The sequence below is a fragment of the Colletes latitarsis genome, chromosome 11 (assembly GCF_051014445.1).
Source record: "Colletes latitarsis isolate SP2378_abdomen chromosome 11, iyColLati1, whole genome shotgun sequence".
Classification (NCBI taxonomy): domain Eukaryota; kingdom Metazoa; phylum Arthropoda; class Insecta; order Hymenoptera; family Colletidae; genus Colletes; species Colletes latitarsis.
Genome location: NC_135144.1, coordinates 11,356,710 through 11,376,703, shown reverse-complemented (window position 1 = coordinate 11,376,703; position 19,994 = coordinate 11,356,710). Strand labels below are relative to the sequence as shown.

Sequence of the window (19,994 nt, the reverse complement as noted above, 5' to 3'; positions counted from 1 at the left end):
CCCGACGTGTTGCGGGCGCGGCCGTTGAGCACCTCGCAGACCCGCGAGCGTTACGCTTCGGCCTCATTAACTATACAACTTCCAGTCTCTTTGACGCGGTGCGAGGAGATTGATGAACCGAGTGCCGGCCGATTAGAGACGATGATTAAGATTCCCAGACGCATGTGTGGACTCGACGCGTGGATTTCTCCGTCACCGGTGCTCCATTTTTTTTTTTTCTTCTTCTTCCCAAACTTAAACGAGCCTCTGATTAATGGATCGACGACGCCGCGATCCTTGGAACGCTTTTACAAACTAATTTTAATTCCATCGAAAGGCTTTCGAATCGCTGTTAATTGGCGTTACTAGACCGCGGGTGTTTATGCAAATACACAGGCGAAAGTATTGGAACGATTACATATTCCTAATTAAAATGTTCACAAACCGCACAGTAAATTCCGTTTAAATTCGTTTGTGTAGAACTAATGTGCCAAGAATATTTCAGAATAATTGATTAATACCATTTGCAGCCTGAACTGTTACCATTAATGATTCACTATAGGTAAACACGAAATGTATAAATAGCTATATTGTAATTTCTGTAATTTCTGAAACAGTGTGTTCGGAAGCCCATATAAGCATTAATTATATGAAAAGAAATGCCATAAACATATATGACGTATGCAGTGTTTCGACATATGTTTCTATAAAAAATATGCAGAACATGTGCCATATGCAATATATGCAAAATAAAAAATTTTATGGACCTCTAGCGATAAAACAAACTTTTATTTAGGTTTCACTCTTTTATATATTTTCTAGAAACATACACAGCCCCACGAAAGTATTCGAACCTAAGTAAGTTGAATGTTTCTATCCCTCCCACCTGGGCGATCTTTGGAGTCAATGACGCATGAAAGATGAAATTTAAAGAATCATATAAAACTATAAATATCTGCTACTTTGAATATCGTTTGAACACTCTAACGCTGGATCAATGCTCATCTTAAGAATCATTACTTTATTGTTCAAAGAGGCGAACACACAGGTGAATGCAATATTTAATAATTTTCATTAATTTATATGTTCATTGTATGTGAATTTATAGCAATAAAATAAAGTTATAAAACTTTTAATCGTATTTAGATATCAAAATACTTATGCATAGTAGTGTATTTCTTATGAAGAAGAAAAGAACTTAACTGTGTTTTAACTAGGAATTCTTATAAAGAAAAAGAGAAATTAATTGTATTTTAACTAGGAATTCTTATAAAAAAGAATTCTTATAAAGAAGAAAAGAACTTAATTGTGTTTTAACTAGGAATTCTTATAAAAAAGAAGAGAACTTAATTGTGTTTTAACTAGGAATTCTTATAAAGAAGAAAAGAAGTTAATCGTGTTTTAATAGGAACTCGTGGACTCGAACGTTCCTAAAAGTTATGGCAGGCCAATAGCCAGGACAAGTGGAAAGTGTTAAAGATCTTTCGATTCTCAATTGCCTTCATTGTACATCGCGGCAATCCGGTTGTTTCGCAGTCGTTTGATTCATTCTTGTCTGGTTACACCGTCGCATTTTCGCGCGAGTGAAATTTGCATGCCTTGTTCCGCGAATTGAATACACCCATTCGCTTTGTGGATCGTCGAAGTTCAACGTGAACCACCGACGCGACGTATCGAGCGGTTTAACCAATTTTGCGCGCGAGACGTTGCCGTTGGCATTCAATTAACGACTGCCTATTCAAAGACATTCATAATTAAAAAAAGATCAGGTCAACCATTCCATAACGGAGAATATACTCGCGTATTCCGATCATTGTAGGTACACTCGTGCTATTGTACATTTATCGTGAAATTATTCGAGACCATAAGCATGGAGTGATGTAAGAACAATCGTATCAACGTTATAAAATTTCTTTGCAGAAATGCTTGCTCGTGGCCATTTCTTTATTAATAAAATTTGAAACCGTCAGAAAAAATATGTTCTTATTCTTCGTATGGTATAGCGAGGAATGGTTTCGCAAAAAACTTGTGAATACTATTTTTACTTCGCTGGAATTGTTGTTTCCAGTTATTTTAATCGAAAGATTAAATGACAAAACGTGTCTGTGCGCCGTCATTAATTTACTGAATTAAAAATTAGATCATGAACGCGCGTTACGTCAGCGATACTTCATAAATTATTGGCTTATTGTCGATCGGATCGCAGACGAACTAATTAATTAGTTATTGTACACGCGACACTCGAATAATCAGGCTCGTATTAAGGCTCATAATGACCGGGAAAATACTTGAAAACTTGTTATATAATCGTTCAGTCGATACTTCCCGGTGATATTACTATCAGACACGAATCGATTAATAAATTCGACGAGCCAATTAAAAATTAATCAAAGCTCCACTGGTATTCTTCTGTCGTAATTATCGTAGAAGAGAACCACGTTAATTCGTACGAAACGTAATCATTTATAGCTTATCGTGAATTAAAAACCTATTTATACGATGTCTGAAAGCTTTCCGAACGGTTGATTAAAAATTCAATCAAAATAATGAGAATTCGATCATTGCTATAAACTTCAAAAATAATGCAATACAAATCACATTTCTTCGCATTTTTATGCGATTAATTCTTTTATTATGCATTTCTACCATTCGATGGCCCAATTTTTATATTTCTTTGCAAATGTTAAACAAGCTTTCATATTTTTATTGGATATCACAGGTTTTCATTCCTTTTGCCTTGTAATTCTTTCACTCGCTAATTGCTTTTCTTGCATTATTATTTGATCGATTTGCGGCCATTGTGCAATGAGAAAACGCGAATTCGATGAAGAATGAACATTAAATAATATTAGGTCGTGTTATTATTTCGATATTCTGAAATTGGCGAAGATAAAATTTGTAATTTAATAGAAAACAAATAAAATTAGTCAGCTCAAGGGATTTCTGAAATTTCAAACACACTAACATCAATTCCTACAAATTTAAAACAAATTAAAAAATAAAATATGACTGGAAACGTCTAGAAAAGCACCATCTAAATATCACCATATAAAAAATCGTTATTTTGGATAATTTTTTATTTTAAAAAATCGCAGGTCGATTTTATTGATTTACGTAAAGTGGTAGCACAAAACAAACAAATGGGAGGACCTAATACTAATTTCTGTCGAGCACGTGTCTCGTGTAGCACGTTCTGGTTTTATCTCGGTCGGTCTCCATCGAGATTCACCCCCGATAATGACAACGCTCGTTGCCCTCTCATCTCTCGTCGAAACGCCTATGATCGATTATATCACGCACGTTACATCGTGTATATAAAAGCACAAGGAACACGAGGGCTCCCTCGCCACAAACGGCAGAGACTTCGTGACGAGGAGCTATTCCTGGAGTATTTTAGGGTTACAAGTTCTGCTGTAGATTGCGGAGATAGGCCCCCGCGGGCTTATTTATGGATCGAATTTGCGAGATTTCCGGGAAAGCTCGTTTTCCTTCTCATAGCAACACGCTCAGTCCCTACGACTCAACGGACTCATCGGCTTTGATACGGCTGCTTTCACGAAATATTATCGATAATCCAGCTTATCGAATGTATTAGCTGTTTGAGGGATCGTGACCTTCTCTTGATGCAGTTTCAGGCATCGCCCGTGCCCTAACTGTGGCTTGTTAAATAGGTATCGTTCGAATAGTTCATTATTTCGTAGGAGAAGTTCCCCTAGTACCAGACATTTAAGATTTTTTTTAAATCATTCAAAAAATATAATATTTTATGCCATCTATACTGTTTTAAACAAATCATATTATTATAATAGCTACTATTGTTTATGCGAAATAACGATCGCATAGTATTTCACACTTTAAAGATATCGTTACTGTCTGGTACTAGGTGTCATCTAGTTTTGGAAAAACTCCCCTTATTGTATATCGTTCCTTTCCAGTTCTGTTATTTTTTACTGATACCAAAGTAATCAGTTTTTGCATAATTGTGTTTCACATTAAAAACAGAGTTTTTTTGGATATGCTTTTTATCAATATTCCTTTATAAACGAGGAAACAACTCGATTCTTTGGGATCGTTTTTAAATCTAAAGTTGCGGAAAGAATCGATTCTTCGACGAAGCATTGTTCCAATAAAAGAACAGATTTCACCCCACAACCATTTACGACAAGGCACGAGCTCGATCGGCCTTCCCGGTTAAGGGGTTAAATACAACCCTACATCCGACTAGAGCAATCCTCGTAACATCGACCTTTCACCCCTCCGCGGTCACGATGTGTCGTTTCTGCCTACTGTATCCTATCAACCGACAAACAAATCAGATTCCCACAATAGGGTCGACTCTATAGCAACCGGGACGTTTCCTTCTGATTTCACTGACGTCGAGTTTTTTGCAAATGTGATCGCTTCTATTCACGTATTCAGTCGAATACGAGCTTACTGAATAAGGCCCTTTCAGCAGCTACCTACGCCCTGTCGATTTTTCTTAAAATTTCGTTTTTCATTTCTGATTTTGTTTGACGTCCTACGGAAATTTTGTTTAGTACTTTTTTGTAAGTATCCATGAGCTCTACTTCAGAAAAAAGTTTCATTGAAATTTATTCACTATTGTAGGAGTTATGGTTGTTTGAAAATTGGACCATTTTTATGGGGGTTTTATCATTTTGTGAGGTCAAGGACCAACTTTTCGAATATTTTTGCGATTTGTACATATTCTCCACTAAAATACGCGGCTTTTAGCTTTTTGAAACGTTAAAATCGTCCAATCCGTTCAGAAGTTATGACGTTTTAAAAATACGCATGAAATTTCAGTGAAACATATCAACGTATGGTCAGCCATTACATTTTCGGTTAGGATTTTTTTTCTCGAAAGTGTGTAGGATTTCTGGGGTATGTTTATTCGCCAAAAATGATTGCAATTGACCCTCGCAACCGGCAATAATTTTTCCAGAACGATTCAAATTTTTTTTTTTTTACTGAAAAATTTAGGCATAACCCCCTGTCGATTTTGCTTAAAAATAAGTTTTTTATTTTTAGTAAATTTGTTTGACGCGCTACGTAAAAGTTGACTAATACTTTTTTGTAGGTACCCATGAGCTCTATCTCAAGAAAAAGTTTCATTGAAATATGTTCACTATTTTAGGAGTTATAGTCAAGGAGCAACTTTTCCAATATTTTTAGAATTTCTATATATTCTATACTAAAATACGCGTTGATTGCTTTTTGAAACGTTAAAATCGTCCAATCCGTTCAGAAGTTATGACATTTTAAAGATACGCATGAAATTTCAGGGAAGTATTTCTGGCCTCACATTAGACTTTCGGTAAGGAATTTTTTTCTCGAAACTGAGCAGGATTTCGGCGTTATGTCTATTCACCAAAAATGCTTATAATTGACCCCCACAACCAAAAATAATTTTTTCAGAATCATTTGAAATATTTCAATTTAATTTATTAATAACTTTTTAAGGAAACCTCAATCAACAAATTGATATTCTTGATTTTCGTCTTATTTTGACCTCTAGAATCTTCCATTAAAATTTTTCCCACGGGTGGTCGAGCACCCTGTATATACCCCTGTCCATAAGTCACCGGACAATTAAACGTACAATAAAAACGAATTAACACTGCAAAACGATATGAATTATAAAATGTTATTTATTGGTTACGTTATAAGGGAAACGTAACTCATATTGTATTTCATGGATTTTATCAAAATAATAACAAACGATTAAAAATTTTCGTTTTATGAATATATCAGCCTCGTTTGAAAACGATCGTTCAAATTAATAGCGGAATTCTCGCAATGATTGCTTTTTAGTATTTTTTTCATTAATACCGTTCCATCCTTTCTGTAATATTATCTATTAATTATTATTGCATATTTATTTCAATTTATAAGTAAAGTTAAAATGACTAAAAGCAAAATGATAAAATCGCTTCAGGAAATTGTATCTGTACCTTAAGCAATAACCAAAATGAATTACGAACGGTAATGTAATTGAAACGAATATGGAACATAGAGTGAAGTTTAAGGAAAGTAAAGAAACATTGCAAGCTTTCATTTATAACTAGCTCTAAGAGTGACAACAAAATTCAAACAGAGACAAACTTTTCTTAAGTCCGCGAAAATGTAAACAAACGCTTTTCCTGCCTCTGAGACATCAAATATTCACTTTTCTAATTTGTTACACCCATCGACATCGAGAAAAACCTATTTATACTTGGAAAGAATTTTCCATTAGAAATTACCCTGCAGTACAGAAGAAGCCCGGAGCAACATGAAGCCTTTTTACACGAAAATGTGTTATTATTAAAATTTTTACTAAAAACTCCACCAAGTAAAACTAGATTTTACAATGTGTACATGGTAATAAGTACTCTGCTCTGATGTCCCACATTTGCTCGACGCGGGGATAATTTTTACCCTATTCTCCACTGGAACATACTCGATAATTCTCTCAGTGTACTCGCAGCACAGAATCGATATCTGATTCATAGTTTAATAATTTGACCAACATTCCATAGACTGAAGTGCCAACAAAATAGGGATAAACACGGTAATAATAATAAATCGTCTCCTCCGGTAGCAAATTTGACGAAACCCTTTCGAAACTGCGGGAACTTCCTTCCGCTGACACGAGAAAATATGCTTTGAAATTGCAATTCATTAAAATTTAAACGTTCCTTACACACGGAATAGGGAATGGAGGAAATAGAGAGCAATTGTAGCAACAGCTGGTGGTGGATTTTCAGTAACAATAAGCGTTGGCAGAAAGGAGGAAAGATAGGGTTTGGGGAGGCCTCGTCGGTGGCGACAACCTCTCACCAAGAAAAGCCTTGCCTCGCCGCCCCCGCGTACGTCCCGTTCGTCGTCTCTGTCTGGCACTTTCCGGAAGAGCGCAGGGTAAAGAGAGACTCGAGAAGTAAATGACGGCGGCATCGATTTGCCATTTGTCTCGGTCTCGTCGAGCAACATTATTTCCTGGCGAGCCCTCTGTCTTACGTCGAGGCCATTTGCCCGGAATTTGGCGCACGTTGGACGCGTGCTGGTATGCGACTGCTGGACGTTTCCACGGTACAAAGGTGACCGGTTGCAGTCTGTATAAGTAAGGCTCGAGGAAACGTCCGCATTCCTGACACCTGACGGCGCGATCAATGAACGTCGTGTGCCCCCTTGCTGGCTCACGCCCTGTAACCAACCCCTGTTACGATACCCCACGCTCGTCGAGGGTTCGCTTTCCACGGATCGCGTCAGCATGAATGGACACGCGTTGATTCTTGCTCGATGCTTTCAAAGGCTCGCTCGATTTTTCATTGTTCTTTTCGTTCCTTGGGCTCCGGCGAACCTTCGAGGAAAACTACCAGCTACGCGTTCTTGCAAATCGGGCTTGGACGTTCGACGAATAAATTATTTGAAGAATCACCTTGTAGGACTGGATGTCGATTGAAATAATTTACATCCGAGTTCTTCCGTTTGGACTCGAAACGCAATTATTCTTTATATTTATTTTTCATTTCGTTCGAATACTTTGTAATTCTTTTATGCCAACATCGTTAACTGCGGAAATACAGATTTCTATGTGTACAGTGAGGAGCAAAACTGAATACGCATACGACATTTTAACAAAAATAATTTTTTATTCAATATTTACATGTAGAATACAAAAGAAACAAAATACTTAGTATTATAAACAAATTTAACTTTTTTGATATCCTTATTATCTCGTTTCAATTGTTTTGAAAAGCCAGAAAATTGTAGACAATACTAAGTATTTTGTCTGTTTTGTATATGCAAATATTGAATAAAAAATTATTTTTGTTAAAATATCGTGCATGTGTATAGTTTTGCTCCTTACTGTAAACAGCTACTTCTACTCGTGTTCGTACACTAATTTTTCTTGTTAATTTTTACCAAACGTTGTTTACTACTCTGTGTTATTTCTATTTACGGAGCAGTTTTGTTTTTCATTCGTTACAAGGAACAGAAAAAATAAATATAAGTATACTGGTATTCGTATACTACGAAATTTGTTTCTTACAAATTTTTACCAACTGTTGTTTACTACTCTGTGTTATTTCTATTTACGAAGCAATTTTGCTTTTCATTCGTGAATGTTACTGATAAAAACCACCTCTCACGACAAAATAAACATATTCCTACTCCGAGATACAGTGAACTAATATTTCGCGTGGTAACCTTTGTGATGAAGTGCATTAAACTTTGCTCGTTGCTGTGGTGCACGGTCGTGCGTATTACACAGCTCGAAATGCTGTGTGTCGGTCCTCGAAGGACCACCCAAATTTGACTGGGACAAACAATTAATAGTGGAGGTCCATTGCTTCCTGAAGTATGAATCCGTTGCTCTTGTGTTACGCTCGAATCTAATATTCTCCTGGAGACTATTTGCGAATTGTAAGCTCGATCAAACCTAACTCTAACTTATTATGCTACTTATGGTCAAACCAATCCTCAACATCGTCACCTTGACAGAATAGTTTCTTACATTTTGCAATATTCCCGGCCACCCTGCTGCCTAGTGTCCAGATTGACCATGCTGGGATGAACGAGAACGCTACTTTTTTAATAATAATTTTGGGGAAAGACCCCGGTGCTCCACAGCTGTGCACCAACGTGGGTTTACGATACGTTAATCGCTATCGAATCGAGGAAGCGCTTACAAGTCTCGAGTGGAGTTTGGAGATTCCTTAATATTAGAGCTATCGACAATTATAGCGTATTTATTTGTACCAAAGAAATTAAAGCTGTAGATTGGTACATTTCATGGTGCAACCAAAGTTGGTAATGCGAATATTTATGTGTGTGCAAATTTTATATGTGAAGGGTATTGGGAAAGAAAGAAGGAACAGAGATAGTATCGCGGATGTTTTCAACGAGTAAACATCCTAGAAAAATATGCTCTGTGCAAAGTTATAGACTATGTATTACAACAATTGCAACAAAAGCAATAGATATGAAGTCGAGTAAATTCTTTACGAGTTTTATTAGAAATTATGAATGGATCATTTTGACTGTTTTGGTAGTTCTAGCGTTAAACGACTGTAATACAATTTGCTAAATGTAAATGTCTCATAAATCAAAATCACCACATTTCTACATTCACGAGTTATTCGTAAAACATTCCTTGCACGAACAAAACAAAATTGAATAGTATACTTTTGAAAAATTATTTGGAATTAAATCGTAAGTCAAGGGGTCGAGTAAGCAAAATATGTTACACTCATAAGATAGGAGGATACTTTTGCAACTGTACGTATTGCCATATCGACGATAAAAAAATATCGTTCGACGACACTGTCAACGATGGAATAATAAACGAACAAATCTCTTTTTTGAAATTTTCGCGCCACGCGTGTAAAATAATGGTGGAAGGAAGGAGAAAGAGGTCTAAAACGGGTAGGTTCTGAAGAGTTGGCGGGCAACGCGCGTCGTAGACTGGAAACCCCCTGAGCGAGGCCCTTGTTATCATGGTCGTTACCGTGATAATATCGCTGTTATACGTACAGTTACACAGCGCGGCGATATTTGCCAAGTAAGCTGCGTGCAACATAGTCGCTGGTTACGTGGTTACACAATGGCGAGCTGGCCGTAAACCCACTAACGAGAACGCACCCCGACACCTGGCTGAAGTTTACATTGCCGTTGCGCCCTTGGACCGTGTCAGCCGGGAATAATGAAGGATAACTGTTATTTGATTCAGTTGCGTTGCTTGGCTCCCTCGAAAATGTCGGATTTGCGGATTCCCCGCGAAGTTTCCCTGCGAATTTCGGACGTAATAAAACGGGGAATGCGTGGCTTGAGAGACGGATTATTGAATCGGCTTTGAGGCACGATTTCGAGAATTGTTTAGTACGGGGATTCCCCCCTTTCACCCCGCGGAATGCTCGCGCTCGTTCGTCGCAACCAAAATAATAATCTTGTACAACAGAAGTTAAAATTCTACGCTCCCGCGAACGTGTCAGTATACCTCTGTAAGAAAATATTTATTGTAATCCCCGTTGAAAATATTTGCATCCCACAGCGTTGGCGACTTTGTAACCGAAGAATCACTTTTGTCCTCGGAGTTGACTTCGCGTATTTATTATAACGTGAGTAAATATTGGGCGAAGGTTGCTTTTGAAATGGCATTTAAATTGTTAAAATTTGAACCAAGCTACTTGTATATATTTGTCAATGACTTTACGTGAAGAATTCTTAGAGATAAACTAATAAAAATGATGGTTTTATGAGATTTTTCTATTTTGGGAACATTATTATCTCACGCGTTCGTTAATACGTTGACTGCCAGTCAAAACTTTGATTTTAGTCAATTGTAAACTACACAACTTAAAAGTTGTCCTAGTAGTCTCATTAAAATTTATTTTCTTTAACATTTCAATTTGAGAATGAATTGTTTTAGCTGTTAAAAGTTCTATCACCCATATGTGGGCGACGTGGCAGTCAAAGTGTTGAAACAGTTTTTCTGTTTTATATAGACTATGAAGTATAAATTATATGAAAATATAAAAGATTGTTTGTTTTAGTAGGCCCAAAGATGTTAAAGTATTAAAATATTTATATTCTACAGCGTACAGTAGTACATACGATAAAATATAAGGTATCTTTTTCTCCCAGCGTCTGTCTCCTGTCGTTGCTGATGAATATCAATTTCAGATATTCGTGTTCATGAATAATAATTTCAGTTTTGATAATTTAACGCGTGATCCGAGTTTGATGATGGGGTACAATATATGCGGATGCGTGAGTTGATAGAGATCCTGTATTAATCTGAGAACTTGGTGACTGGTCACACTTTCCGGTAAGGTAAACAGAAGGAAAATTTCAGTTTGCGGCTTATCACGGCTCTACCGCGAAGACAACAATATAAACAACTTGTAATAATATCGCGTTTCCGCGGAAGGTGGGATAAATCCATCAATGTTGTTAAACTTACTTAGAAAGGATAAGGGATAGATCAGTTGCGCCCAAGCATGACATTAATCGATACTCTACGAACGTTTATTTTAACAAATTAACGTAAGCAAATTCTCACCAAACTCTTTAAATATCAATTTATTTTGTATATTTTTCATTAGATTAGGTCTACAATTTTCATTAGAATTATTTATGAGAAACAATGTCTCCTGTTTATATTAATTTCAAGAGAATTTATCAGAATTTATTTAAAACGTACTGCATTAAAAAAAATGATTCGAGAAAATATCGATTTTTGTTTATAATCCTTCGATGGTTCCAAAAACTGACAAATCATACAAAAGAGATAACTTATACCAACAAAACCTTTTCTGCCTCGTTCGATTTGCAAACTGTAACAATAAAATAGAAAATAGCCCAATGTTTGAGCCTTAATTTCCCATCTCTTCAGCTTAAAACTTTAAAGAAATCAATTTTTTTTAATTTTATTTCCTAAAAATGCAATTATTCGGTTGACAATGTACGTTGTTAATACCAACGATTTGTCAAATCGTTTCCGTGGACTGTGATCGTGTGTTTGCGACGAACGAAGCTTATCGGAAGAAAAATCGTCGCGCCAAAGGGACACGAAATGGCATCGTCGAAAACATCGGCAGCGAGATAAATATGAACCGACGCGAGCTGCATTCACGGTGCGTTTTGAGGGTTGTCTGTACAATTGCGGTTAATTACTAGCATATTCATGCACAGGGTACACGGTCCTTAGTTGGCAGGGAACGGTGTGCACGATGTGCCTACTAATCCGACACGCAGATGCGACCGTAATTCGTTAGTTGCTCGGGATACGTCCATTGAATTAGCGCCCGAGCTTAATTAAATCGTCCAGATAAACAACTTCCCTTCACGGCGGACAGCCGGCCAGTCTTTATCTCCTCGTCGCAGCGATATTCAGTCGACTTTTTCCGACGGTCTGGCCCGCGAGCTGAATGGAACCGACCGGTTCTTTCAGGATTTCCGGCATTTCGACGGAACAAAGTTGAAAAGCCAAAGAGCAACAGTGACGAGCATCGCGATAAAACATTCGACATAGTTTCCGTGACTAGGCGACTGCTGTGCCCTGCTCGATTTCGTTTACCTTTCCGATGAATGCACCTATAGAAGAAATCAAGATCACATTGCACACTTTCTGCGAGTTTAAAAGTCATTCGCCTATCATTGTGTAATCACCTCTGGCCAGCGAAACTGAATACCGAGCGCGCGTACCGCCTGACAAATGCTACACGAGGGTCCCTAATTGGCCTCTACTAGGCCCGAACACCATGGAACACCTATGGGAGACCCTTGTGGGTCGTATAGAAATGACTAGACCATTTCAAACTGGAACGAACTGTGTTACGAAACGTAAATATGAACAATGCTTCAAGCATACTGGTTTACAATAATCTCTCATTACAAGTCCCTAAATGCTTTAATTTCCCTGTGGGAGTTTTCCCTTGTGAGTTGCATAGCAATAACTAGATTGTTAAATTTCTTGTGAGAGTTTTCCCTTGTTAGTTGCATAGCAATGACTACACCATTTAAAACTGCAACGAACAGTAAAACGAGACGTAAACAAAACTAATGCATTAAACATACTGGTTTACACTAATCTCTCATTACAAGTCCCTAAATTCTTCAATTTCCCTGTGGAAGTTTTCCCCTGTGAGTTGCATAGAAATGACTAAATTGTTAAATTTCTTGTGAGAGTTTTCTTTTGTGAATTGCATAGCAATGACTGGACCATTTAAAACTGGAACGAACAGTGTTACGAGACGTCAACAAAACTAATGCATTAAACATACTGGTTTACTCTAATCTCTCATTACAAGTCCCTAAATTGTTAAATTTCTCTATAGAAAAACTAGCATACCCTGGCGAAACACGATGAACAGTGAAAGAGGAGTCCCTTTTCTACGCTGATAAAATGTTATAGCTGACTGACAGTCGATACATCTGGATCCTTTTGCAGCGGAAACTGCAACGACGTTTGATCATGAAATATAGCATCCATAGAGAACAGACATGGCGACGGGTCCCTTTTAACGGCTGTGAATCCCGATCCACGGGACTGACGCGGCCACGAGTGCTCTACAAGCGAATTCTCCCGTTGGCAGAAGTATCATCTTCGATGTAATTCGATATACCGGCGACAGGATCGACGAGGGCCATAGTCGTAAAGAACAATGCCGCATGTCAATTAATGAGACCGATATAATCAAACATCTCGACCCGTGCGAGGCTACAGTCGATGGTCGGTCGATGGTTGATGGGAAAGCGGAATACTAACTCGCTTTCGCTAGATACACAGACTCGTATGCCAATTAACGGGTGTGTGATCTTCAAACTCTGGTAGAATGCGTTACCATGGAAAGGTGGCGGAGTTTGCTGCAGCCTCGTCGAGTGAATGTTTCTACCGATCGAATTTCAATCGTTTTCTAACTATGTTTCCTGAATCGTGGAAGAAGAACGTTGTTTATTCTTGCAAAGCTCCCGGAAGAAGAACTTACGATCAGTAGTTGCGTGTTAATTCTGTTTTGTGGTCTTCGACTCGTTTTTATTTCAACGATACCTCTTTTTAACACGTTATACTTTCCATTATGGCCGCGTGTGCTTCTGGTGGTACACTACATATTTATTTAATGCGACAAAAACATGTGTTTTATAACAAGTTTAAGACTTTAGAATATATTGGTACTGGTTAAATATATGGATTAATGATGCAATGAAATATTGTATGACAATATAATAATCTTCAGTCAAAACATCAAATGGCCTGAATGAGAAATCGTAACGTGGTAGCCATCGAAAAAAACAGTCTCATTTACAAAAATCAGTTTTTATACTCAATTTATATTCAGTTTTTCAATTTGTATATCTGACGTCATAAAACGAAATGAAAGTTTTCTCGTGATGTTCAGCGTACTTTTGGTACTCTAGTAACTCAATCCTCTGCGAGAAAGCTTTAGAATCGAATGAAAAATTAAGTCCAAAAGAGGAGATTTAAAAAGGAAAAATTCTTTAGAAGAAGGAATAGAAGATTTAAGATTTAAAGACCGTTCGAACGTTTAACACACACGGACAACTAAAAAATTGCGTGACTCCCAGATTGTTGATCATTCCTGTAGTTATACGGGTCACGAAGATGACGTTAGTGTCCCGTGCTACATTTTTTTTCAATGTTTTTCTTCGAGTACGTTGCAGTATCTGCCCTACTATTAATAATTTCTCTCGAGAATTTCGTCTCCAGGATTCTCGAGATGCTTCAACAAATTTTCATTTTCGTTTCTCGAGGAAACAGTTTTTAAATATTTCGAGATCCTCGCTGACGACTATTTTTTACAATCTCGAGAATTTTAATAAACTTCACGAGGTATTTCATGTTTTATGTCAAGAATAACGCGATCAAATGTTCCACTATGGACGTTCGAACAGTTTATTACTCCGTTATATTTTTAATTGCATTCTTGAGTCGTGCAAAGATTAATTTTATCTAATCTCTATTAAATTGCCTCGCCAATTAGGTAAGAAACTTTGTGCTTGACGGTTATTTCTTCGAATAATCCCGACGAGGATGAATCGTCTACAATGATACTACTTGCTGGACCGGATAAAATCGATGCTCGAAAAAAATATTTGTCAGTCTATCGGTTTGATCATCCACGGTATCGAGCTGCACAATTTTTTTTTCATGCAAAATAACACATCGTTCATACCACGCGGGAATATTCGACCAGGTACGTTACACGCTGCGTCTGTTCAATTGGCTTTACTCGTGTTGCGAGCTTTAAAAAACGATCGACGTTTTACCGACACCTGTCAGAAAGAAAATAACTCTTGTCATCGTTGCGATCGACGAGGTTCACGGGCTAACTGCGAAATTGTTACGTTGCGCAGCGGCCGACATCAAAGCTGCAAACCTCTCGTAATTATTTCGACGACACTCGCGCGATCAACGTTTCTTTGATCACGGCTTTTTCCATGCCTATAAAATGCCCAAAGCATCGTTCGTTGTAACAGTCCTTTTTTCATACAGCTGGAGAATAATTTCTATTTATCATACCACGGTGTTCCTTTCATTAAAAAATAGTAATAGCACTGAGCAATGTTCGTCCACTAAACTGGAAGCTATTCTAACAAAATATTTAATAATCCTTATAAAGCTACGAAAGAAATATATTCAGATAAGCTCACTCGATAATATTCGAAAATTATTCCAACATCGTAAACAGAATATAGAAAATAATAATCACCCTGTGCAAAGTTCGTTCACTATACTGGAAGCTACGCTAACAAAATATTTAATAATTCTTATAAAGCTATGAAGGAGGTACATTGAGATAAGGTTACTTGTTAATATTCCAAAATTATTCCAACAATGAAAATAGAAAGTAGTAATCACCCTGTGCACTATTCTACCAAAATATTTAATAATTCTTATAAAGCTAGGAAGGAAGTACACTGAGATAAGCTCATTCGCTAATATTCCAAAATTATTCCAACGCAGGACTCGCCATAACTCGAAAACAAGATCAAATAAGATGTTTATATTTTGTTTGGGTAGAATTGAATAGTAGAATTGTGGATCCCACGTACACCTGACGCGTAATTTTGTTATCGATACGACGAAGACACAAAGTTAAAAATAGCAAAATCGAAAACAAGATCAAATAGAATGCAAGTTTATATTTTTTTTTCTCGAGTAGAATCAATTGTTGAGGCGGGTCCCACATACGCCAGTTGCTCTAGTTGCGCCTGACGCGTAATTTTGTTACAGATACGACGAAGGGGCGTTCGAATTAACGAAGTTAAAAATAGCAAAGTCATACTTGTTCCCCGGTTAAAAATATTCAACCTCCTCGAGACTCCATCATAGGGGAAGGGCCGAGACGACAGCAATTTGTTCTCCTTATCGCGAGGTAGGAGGGGCTCGTACCCGGAACCACGGTTAAACGTCGACGACCGTGGCTATGGATTGATCCGTCAAACTTCGGCACAAAGGGCTGCATTCACGTCACGTCGCAGCTCGAAAAAAAGAACGTGACGCTGGGTTGAGGGGATGTCGGCGTGAAAACTTAAAGACGACGTAACAATGGCTTTTTGTGAGCCTATCACAGCCACCGAGAACGATACTGGCGGGACGTAAGAGCCCTAGATCTCGCTACCAGCCTCTTCATCCCTTTCGAACATCGGAGGAGGACCAATATATCGGTGTATCGACGCATCCGACACATAACTTCTTCTCTACCATTGTGCATTTAGGTCAACCCTTTCGACGACAGTTCTATCAGCCGCTGGCTGTCTCTGTACCCGTGTAGAGTACGCCGACCGTCGTCGTCGTCGTCGTCGCGTACGCCATTTTCCCGGTCGCGTGAAAGGCCACTCCAGCACAGCGGGCCGTTCGTGTGGCTTCTTTGTCGTTTCGCAGGTGAGAGGTTGATCTTAGTTTCCCCGTCGACGGGGAATCTACTCGAAAGCTTGGGTTTTGTGAACACGGGACACGGTCAGGCACGGAGATTCGCTTTTCCTCTAGTTCTGTCCCCGACTCTTTCGTTTTCGTTCTTTTGTCAGCGAGCTTGGCTGATCGATCGCCGCCAGTGCGGAAGGAAGATTTGTTTTTCGAGAACTTCGCTCTCTTTTGGCCGGAGCCACCCTCCATTTACAACGGATACCATCGAGACCTACCACATCGATTTTGATCGAAATCCGCGTACACCTAATGTTTGGAATTCCAAACATTGTTTATTGTCGGACAGTCTAGGGTGCCATTTTTTTCGAATATTAATAGTAGCACAGACTAGGTACACAGGTAAACCTTATATATAATGTATTTTTTCGTGTCAATCGTACCATTACCAACAGATTACAGAAACATACCTGGCCACATATTATATTTCCGGTAAACAATTTTTTTCTCGAAAATGCATAGGATTTCTGGGGTATGTCTATTCACCAAAAATGATTGTAATTGACCCCCGCAACCGAAAATAATTTTTTCAGAATGATTTGAAATTTTTCAATTTCGCCGAAAAATTTCTGCACTACCCTCTGTCGATTTCTCTTACAAATCGGTTTTTGATTTTTAATAAATTTGGTTGACGTCCTACGGAAATTTTGTCTAATACTTTTCTGTAGGTACCCATAAGTTCTACTTCTATACTAAATTTCAATGCGATACGTTCACTATTGTAGGAGTTATGGACGTTTGAAAATTGGACCATTTTTATGGCGTTTTTCTCACTTTATGGGGTTAAAGAACAATTTTTCGAATATTTTTGGAATTTCTACATATTCTGCACCAAAATACGCGTTGTTTGCCTTTTGAAACATTAAAATCCTCCAATCCGTTTAGAAGTTATGACATTTTAAAGGTACGTATGGTATTTCAGTGAAACGTATCAACGGTATGGTCAGACATTACATTTTCGGTAACGAATTTTTTCTCAAAACTGAGCAGGATTTCGGGGAAATGTCTACTCATAAAAAATGATTGTAATTGACCCTTGCAATCGAAAATAATTTTTTTAGAACGATTTGAAATTTTTTTTTGCCGAAAAATTTAGGCACCTCTTCAATTTTTTTCTCCAAAATGGTTTGGATTTCGGGGGTATGTCTACTCACCAAGAATGATTATAATTGACCCCCGCAGCTAAAAATAATTTTTTCAGCACGATTTGAAATTTTTTAATTTCGCCGAACAACTAACCCAGTAGAAGACCCCGTTAATGAGTCACCTCCAATTTGCTAATTAAGATACCTCTCGTAATAGAATTTCTATATTTAAACAACGAGCGAACAGGACAAATTCAGATTTTAAAATTTGTAAGGATTTATAGAACTTTGCACAATTGTATTAAGAATTTACGGATTGTACAGGATTTTAAAATTGCAAGACTTTGTACGAATTTACACGATTTTACGAGATTTACAAGAATTTGTGAGAACTTGTAAGAACTGAACTGTTTGTATATCCGTATATCATCATTGGGCATTTTCTGTTATCTTGTTTTATATTTATATTATCGAATTGTTAATAAATTATTATGTTGGCAAATCAGTGTCTTTTCTATTTGCTAAATAATCGGCTTCAAGAAATTTGTGGGAGCCAACACCTAAGTTATTACACAAATTTTCGCCCCTTTTTTCATTCAACGTTATAGAAATATTTTATTGCTACTTACATCTTTAATAAAGTGATGGAGTTGGCTTACCTGAAACATAAAGAAAACATTCTCGGTTATTCCAAATTTATTTATTTCTATTTGTCTAAACAGAATTGTATCCAACTGATTGAAATGAACTCCACAGGTTCGCAATATTGCAAATCTATGGGATTTTATGAAAAATAATAAACCTTTTCTCAAGCTTGACAACTACCCCTGAATTCAAATTTCGTAAATCTCCTAGATCAACAAATTTTGTCTCTTTTCTGCCAAGCTGCGAATTTTATCCTCGTCAATTTGGAAATGTCGATAACTACTGTTCCAAACTGTTATATTTCAGTTCTGGAATAATTTTGTAACGATCACGAGAATTAAAGGTTCTCGCTTATGTAGGTTTTCATTACGGTTTTATACCGGTTTTATTTCCGATTTTAATCACCAGACCTCGAGGGCTTTTAGAAATTGGTCTAACAAAAGGATCGAGATATTCTATTCGGTTTTATTTCCAATTTTGAATTATTTTTAAATTCGTTTCACTGGATAATTCTCTTATTACATTGAACAATGTAGGTAAGCTATTTCTATACTTGACGTATGTTTTCAAACTGTGCTTAATGTAAATTTCAAACTGTGCTTGATGTAAGTTTGAAAACATACGTCAAGCATAGAAATAGCTTATCTACATTGTTCAATATAATAGGACAATTATCTAGTGAAATAAATTTAAAAGACTCGCAACATAGATAAGCTATTTCTATGCTTGACGTATATTCTCAAACTGTGCTTAATACATACGTCAAGGATCGAAATAGCTGAAAATAAATAAATACAGAATAATAAATATTTTCAAGCTGTACTGAATGTATACGTCAATCATAGAAATAACTTATCTACACAGTTGAATTTAATTCTAACTTATCAAATACTTGAAAAGATTCTGAACACGACCTCCGCATTACGAGAGTTCAGAATTGGAAATAAAGCCGAATACAATAGCACGATACTTTTGCTAGACCAATTTCTAAAAGCCCTCGAGCTCTGGCGATTGATTGGGAACAGCGAAAGAATTCTTCCCACAAGAATCGTTGGAACAATATGGACACCCACCAAGTAGAGGTACAATGCATCGTCTCGTTGTTTCTGTCTCTTTCGAGCGAAACGTTCGAGCAGGTAGCTCGAATTCGATTTTACGATAGCTAGCTGCACGGAGATCGATTATTATAGCTAGCTCGCTTCGATAACTGAACAATTTTATTTTCCTCGACATTCAGTCCTATTTTATCATCTGCCGCTGGATATGCACGTTTCTCTCGATCATTTCACGTCCGACCGTGTACACGACGCTTCGTAGCGTCGTAAATTTTATTTCCTCTACATAAAATCCCGCCTCCTTTTTATAACGTGCGTCTCGTGGAATAAGACCGAAGACATCGATTCGTTAATTTGAAACGATTTCATCGGAAAAGTCTTACATCAGCGAGAAATTGCTTAGAAACATGTATGCGCTAATACTTTAAAAGTATATTTGCGAACATTTAAAAAAAATATTGTTTATACAATATTTTATTGTTTCGAGGAGTGATTGCTTCTTATAATATTAATTATTTACCTCTTTGCTGACTATTTTAAGATTTCTAAAGAAATAAAAAGTGAGCTAGGCAATATTAATCATTGGCGTTGCACTTTTGACGATGACAAGTGTAAATTTATGAGATCGAGTCGTATTATCATCGAATACAAATTATACAGTCTTCACTTATCTTGTATATCTGAAGTAAAATATTTAGGAACTGCTTTTACAATTTTATTAAACTTTACTCCCCATATCTAAAACATTGTAAACTGTAAGCTGTTTGGCTCGATAAAATGCCTCGACTCTGATTTCAA

At 37.2% G+C, this 19,994-nt stretch overlaps 1 protein-coding gene across 5 annotated transcripts in view; it reads right to left on the bottom strand.

Annotated features, from left to right (window-relative positions):
• Positions 1-19,994, bottom strand: part of LOC143348051 (uncharacterized) — a 364,443-nt gene that overhangs the window by 250,040 nt on the left and 94,409 nt on the right. For 2 of the 5 annotated variants that reach the window (XM_076777843.1, XM_076777844.1), the window contains exon 2: positions 18,126-18,155. The exons of the other annotated variants lie outside the window; for them this stretch is intronic. The gene's annotated coding sequence lies outside the window, so the exon portion shown is untranslated. The remainder of the gene's footprint in view (positions 1-18,125; positions 18,156-19,994) is intronic. 5 annotated transcript variants of the gene reach the window in all.